Source organism: Aulonocara stuartgranti (genome assembly GCF_965226115.1).
Source record: "Aulonocara stuartgranti genome assembly, chromosome: 9".
NCBI classification, from domain to species: Eukaryota; Metazoa; Chordata; class Actinopteri; order Cichliformes; family Cichlidae; genus Aulonocara; species Aulonocara stuartgranti.
The window spans coordinates 31,219,519-31,226,128 of record NC_138960.1 but is presented as its reverse complement, the minus strand read 5'-3'; the positions used below and the strand labels follow the sequence as shown (position 1 = coordinate 31,226,128).

The following is a 6,610-nucleotide window of genomic DNA, read 5'->3' as shown; positions in this document are numbered from 1 at the left end:
ATACATTTCTTGCTCAAATTAAACTATTCTTTGCTCAAAAATAATTTTCTCCTCAAAATGTAACATTAGACTTGCCAATTTTCTTAGATGTGCTCAGAATAGAGGCAAAAAATAACAGCACAGTTTATTTTTGTGTTTTTGTCTCCCTCTAGGGTTTCCTGTGAAACAGTTGGATCCACTTTCAAGTTCACTAAACTGTTGAGAGAGAACAGTATTGGGCTTGGTACTAAAGAAAAATAATGTATTACACATTACCAGTTACTTTTCTTAAAATTAATGCTTTATGTTACTTAATTACTCACTGGAGAAAGTTAATTGTTACACTACTTATTACATTACATCGCTGTCACTCTAAAAACTGACACTGTCACATAATTAGCAGTTAACAATAAAAACTTAAAGATTACAGGCCCACACACCCACACAATGTGTGTCGCCCTAATGAAGACACACATACAATCTTTCTTTTAGTTTGTATGTATGAACACAAAGTCGACAACAGCAAAAATGAACATCAGCCCAAAGAGACTTCAAAGTGATCTCCACAGGGATGCTACTTTAGAAACGTGAACATGTAGAAACAAAGGCTGCTCATCACTTTGTTACCTGATGAAGTTCTGGGTCTGGCTGCTGGGCTGTGTTAGCATGTGTGTTTTTCTTTGTTAACACGTTTCTGTAATGTGATCTCCTTTTAGACATTCATATTTTCTTCGCCTCAGAGTTGCTCTGTGTTGAACTGTTTTCTGGCTTGTTGACTTTCACCTCTGCAAACACCAAATCCTGCTGTTGTCCTCTGTCCTGCACTGAGTCAGAGGATGCTTCATAGCCTAGCAAAAACACGTTTATATCTCCATAATGGATGTTTTTTTTCTTCTCCTTCTGATTTACTTGCAGGCTCTTCAACAACCAGCTCTTCACTTATTTGAATCTATAAAATGAAACAAATAGAAAGTTTCATTTAAATCTATTAAGCAGCTGGTGGAGGTACTACAGTAAATAACCTTCTGAACAGTTCAGTAAATTACAGGGACGTTTAGTATTTCCTTAGAGTCTATTGTTGAGTTTGATGCTTTAATTTTAAGCACTTGTAAGACATAAGAGGCCATTAAACATGACTTAACTATCCTGTGTTTGAGGTTAAATATATGTGTAAGTAAACAGATAATTTAACATGCAGGTAACGTGTCAGTGACAGCAACTGATCATGTTTTCTACTGTGATGTAATATTTACCAAACAAAGATGATCAAGAAGAGTGACATCATCCCGAGGATTCCTCCAAGAAGTGACCACAATGGGAAGGAGCTACTATCCTGCTCTTCTGGTAAATAAACAAGATCAATATGAAACAAACAAGAGTTAAAGTAAACACTTGCCTTAATAAATATGATTCATTTTTTTAAAAAGACATAAATCTGTCACATAGAAATATTTTCTGAGCTTAGTTCATTACTTTTGGTACTTTTCGGAGTTCAAGTGGGTCTCAACATCCACAGCCGTAGTATTTAAGTCAGAGTTATAGATATACACAGTTATGTTTAATAAGTGAATAACACTCATCATCTTGTTACAGTCCAGTGTTCTGTTGGGTTCTGATGCAGGTTTGTAAGAGCCACTAATAGAAATAATGGCAGACCAAATGATTAAGCAATCTTCTTGCATAAACTTGTGTGCTTGCAGTCACTTTGCACAGACTGTGCCTTCAGCTTCCTGTTGACAAACTTCCTCAATGTGTTTAAATGTTTCTGCTTTAATTTAATGAGTCATTTATCAGTTGAACCACATGGCCAAAAGCATCCATTTAAATGTATTTTCTTTCTTCACCAGCACCAAAATCATAATCACATATTGTGAGAAACATCTCAGTTACACCACAGTAAGTACAGTTTGGCTGTGATGCAGCAAAAGCAGGTGGCTGATTCTTCACAGCTGAATTTATTAGTTACAGATAGCAATTATTTTAAGCCTGCTATAAGTAAATGTCACATATTCTTCTGTTTCTTTGTTAGCTAACTTTAGAAGTAAATATTATGAATGTTTTATGTCTATGCTTTGTGTTAACATAAGTGTTTGGGAATCATACATGTGAGCATATTTTGCAGCTTTAAATACTCAGCTTCACAGAGCTGCTTACATAGCAGCAGACTCTAGTTTTACTGGATAAAAGAACTTGTTTCCTTTGTTATAAGAACTCAATGATCTATCTACAAAGAAAATTCAATAATCAATTCTTTAAAAAAAAAACTAGCATGATGTTTTTGCTGTGTGCTTTGTACCTAAGATCATTATTTAATTAAATGCATTTATTCATTTTAATCTTTTTTTTCCTTTTGACTGCTCTATAAAAGTTATTGTGTGTCATTATGTAGCCACACCCAGGCCTGATTACTGCCACACCTGTTTTCAATGAAAAAATCACTTAAATAGGACCTGCCTGACAAAGTGAAGTAGACCAAAAGAGCCACAGATCATGCCGCCATCCAAAAAAATTCAGGAAATGATAAGAAACAAAGTAATTGAGATCTTTGAATCTGGAAAATAAAGTTAGGTATAAAGACATTTCTAAAGCTGTGGGAATCCAGTGAATCACAGTGAGCCATTATCCACAAATGGTGAAAACATGGAGAAGTGATGAATGTGAAGCTGATTAATATTACCCCAAGAGCGCAGCAATGACTCATCCAAGAGGTCACAAAACCCAGAAAAACATCCAAAGAACTGCAGGCCTCACTTGCGTTTATTAAGGGCAGAGTTCATGACTCCACTATAAGAAGGAGACTGGGCAAAGATGGCCTGTATGGCAGAGCTCCAGGATAAAAACCACTGCTGAGCTAAAAGAACATGAAGGCTCATCTCTGTTTTGCCAGAAAACATAATTTTGATGCTCAACACTTTTGGGAAAAAACTCTGTGGACCAACAAGACTTTTGCACATCTGAGTTTGGGTTTTCTTAGGAATAAGCAAAAGCATCAGGTCTAGACATACAGATCCAGCAGTTCAAACTGATACAATGAGTTTTGGACAAGTTGTAGGTGAGCAATAGAGAAGAAAAGAAAAGAAAGAGAAGGTTGATGCAAGGGGTTCTGCTGTTGAAACTGGGTCTAACAACATGGCTTCTATGTGCCATCTACCTCTCGATGTCACTAAAGCAGTCAAGGAGAGGCTGGACGGAGTATATACCAGAGTACTTTAGTGCAAAATAAACTTGACTGTTGTCTGCCAAACAATGAAAGGAAATATGTTTTGAGAAAATAGTGTCAAGTGGCAGCAGGTGAAAGGAGAAAAGGAGAGGTCCAAGAATTAAGCCTTGTGGTCCTTACTGGGGGGGGCAGAGGTGGCGATAAAACCATCATTGCTGACACAGAGATGAGGATCTCATGGTCCAATGTGTCAGAGCACACAGTTCCCGAAATCAGTTGCTGAAGGAATATCATTAAATTCCCTTAGTAGTGTTGTGGTAAACAGTGTTGTGGTGAGTTTTATACGCAGACTGTAAAACTTTCAGGATTGCATGTTCATCTAAGAAGGATTTAGATTTTGGTTTAGGCATTTTTTCCAGGAGCTAAACAAAAAAGGTTGCTTTGACACAGGGCTAAAGTTTGACAAAGCAGAAGAATCAGGCTGGAGTTTTTCAGCATGTGTTGCACAACAGCATGTATAAAATGTTTGGCACTACTGAAAAATTCAGGGTCCTTCAAAGTAAACCAAATCACTGTAACACCATTTTTAAAATATAAGACGTTTTATAACAAAGTCATGTCAAGTCAATTTATTTATAAGAACAATATTGAAAAACCAGTAAAACCATAAGACAAGAAATAGAGAGAGTAGAGAGCTGTTGTTGTGGTGTGAAGTACTTGCGGCTGGTAGCTTGTGAGCTGCAGCCGCGGTAAATAAAATGGCTCAAAACCTCGACCCGTGGACTCGCCGTGTCTCATTCACATTCTTGAAGTCAGTAGATGATAGAACTGGAAAGTTGTCCAGAGTTCATAAGAATCTGACCAAAAATAACTCATTTAAATACCATTTATTTAACACCATCACTCTGAAATATGACTATAATTGATTTCAGTTTTGTGGGTTCTCCTCAAAGGATGAAGAAAGAAGTGAAGCAGAGCCTGAAAACGGCACTCAAATCCAAAAAGTGGCATCACAGGAGATCTTAACAACAGACACATTATTGGTTAAATTTCACTCAACACCAAAAGACAAAACTCTAAATCACCATTTGAATTTTAGTGTTCCATCACTCCACACTAACATGAAAAAACAAGAACACATTTCACTGAGCTCATCATCAGACAAAGCATCCACAACAATACTTGGAGGAACAAACAGGCACTAATAAGAGCCTTATTAGAACATCCAAATCAGAAAGCTTACAGTAGTTTATGCTGTGTCTCGCAGTGGTTTTTATATTATGCCATACGGATTTAGGGATATGCTGGTTAGACATGCAGCTCATACATTTAAAGATAAGATACGAATGTAGTCTGATTTACAGAAAAGTGATGGCATTTGCTCTTCAATGTGATCAATGTACTGTAACTTTGCAGCAGAAACTGAACTGCTGGGTCAATATTGACTTGTTTTAACATTTGTGGTGTGCTCAAGGCCAGAAAGGCCACTTTATGCGCTGTCTGGATCATATCACTCGGAGGAGTATTTGTAGGGTTCAGTGCTTTGTGGTCTGGGCAGTGGTATATGCTCATAAATAAGGGCTGAACATCAGACTAAAACAAAATCTACAAATATTTGAAGTTTACACTCTCTAATTCTTAAGAGTTTTTTGTAAATCAAGTTCTATTTTCATGTGGAGTTTTCCTTCCTTTTAGATGTTGCAGCCAGAGATTAGGGAGACACTGTATGAATTGCAATATTGTTTTGTAAGCTTTACAACAGAGCTTGAAGCAATATGTGTTGGATTAAAATCCACCAGAAACTTTCTCTGTTCCATGAAACGTTGGGCGTAGTCAAACAATCATATTTGATTAGAGGGAGATTCGTAATGAAGTGAGTATCTGACTGGCCACTTTAACGAGAGCTGGTCAGATTATCACTTCACAGGTGAACTCTCAACATCATGTTGGTGATGTTTCTGATCCAGTGATGTTTCCAGAAATCTTATTCCACTAGTGAGACAGATATGCAAGCATCTAAATGAAGTTTAAAGGGAAAGCAGAACCCCCCCCCCCCCCCCCCCCCCCCCCCCCCCGAAAATATGCAGGAAGTGGTTTGCTGGGTTAACTTCATTGATTTCTGTGTTTCTTTGTTAATGGACTTTGGTAATGTAATGTCTTAACACAGCTGTTCTCACTTATTTGGACCTCAGCGTAGAGTTCCTCTTGGCCATGAGCTCTCTGTGTTAAGCTGTTTTCTGGCTTGTTGACTTTCACCTGTGCGTACACCGTATCCTGCTGCTGTCCTCTGTCCTGCACTGAGACAAAGGATGCTTCATATCCAGGCTCAGAGAAGTTGATCTCTCCATAATGGATGTTTCCTTCCCCTCCTTCTGTTTTACTTGTCGGCTCTTCAACAACCAGCTCTTCACTTCTTTGACTCTATGAAATAAACCAGGAGGGTTTGTGGCTGCATTTCAAACTATTCTTATTGCTATTTTCAGACAATTTAAAGTGAACATATTGCCCTGATGAAATTAGTAATCATCTGAACAAACTAAAACTTCGTATTTTCCTACCTGAGTCTCTTGCTGAGTTTGGTACTTTAACAACCTGAGAGCTCTGCTGTAAAAGGTAGACACATCAACTATAGTCACTTAGTTGTTAAATATTTTTGTGAGTAAAGTTAAGCCTGAAAGGAAAAGGACATTTTTAATATGTAGCTAAAATATCCGTGACAGTAGCTGAACATGATTTCTGTTTTGATGTGAGATACTTACAAAGCAAAGATAATTAAACAGATCAGTAAGACCAACCCAAGGATGCCTCCAAGAAGTGGACTCAGTGGTAAAGAACCATTATTCTGATGTCCTGATAGAAAAATATGAAAAAAATAATGTTCCCAAAAAAAGATGTTATTTAATTTGCCATATGGTGTAGTTTAACTTTACCTGCAACAGTCACGTTAATCTCTGCTGATGTCTGATTACCCAGATCATTAGTGGCCACACAGTAATAAACTCCTCCATCTGTTACATTGAAGCTGTAAATCTCTCCTTCAGATACTTTCACAGCTCCATCTCTGCTCTTCTTGAACCAGGTGAAATTGCTGACTGGAGGTTTGGCTCTGCTGGAGCAGGTCAGCTTCACCCAGCTGCCTGCTGACACCAAACCTGATGGATTGATGGATGCTGAGGTGTTTTTCGGAGCATCTGGAGGAAAAGATAAAGTCCCATAAATGATGATATGTTGACAAAGTCCAACAACAAACTCTGAAGTGCAGTACTGGATGTCGACGAAACATTTTGCACTGTCAAAAAATAAAATTGGCTACTTAATTTCACCTATCGCTGGTTGTTTTTAGAACATAACACCCGCGATAAACGAGGGACCACTGTTTACAGATACTGAGAAATATAACATTTGACTCCCTTTTCTCTTTTTGCTCTGAGGTGCGGGGGAAAAATATCGACAAGTCGATGAACATCATTT

The 6,610-nt window shown here is 37.7% G+C and overlaps 1 long non-coding RNA gene across 1 annotated transcript; it reads right to left on the bottom strand.

The window, feature by feature from the left end:
- Positions 1-5,504: 5,504 nt before the first annotated feature.
- LOC309713822 lies at positions 5,505-6,213 on the bottom strand. The gene is made up of 4 exons (XR_014278695.1): positions 6,070-6,213; positions 5,899-5,989; positions 5,698-5,743; positions 5,505-5,560 (listed from the first exon to the last, which is right to left on the bottom strand). It is a non-coding gene; the product is annotated as an uncharacterized lncRNA (long non-coding RNA).
- Between the last annotated feature and the right edge of the window lie 397 nt (positions 6,214-6,610).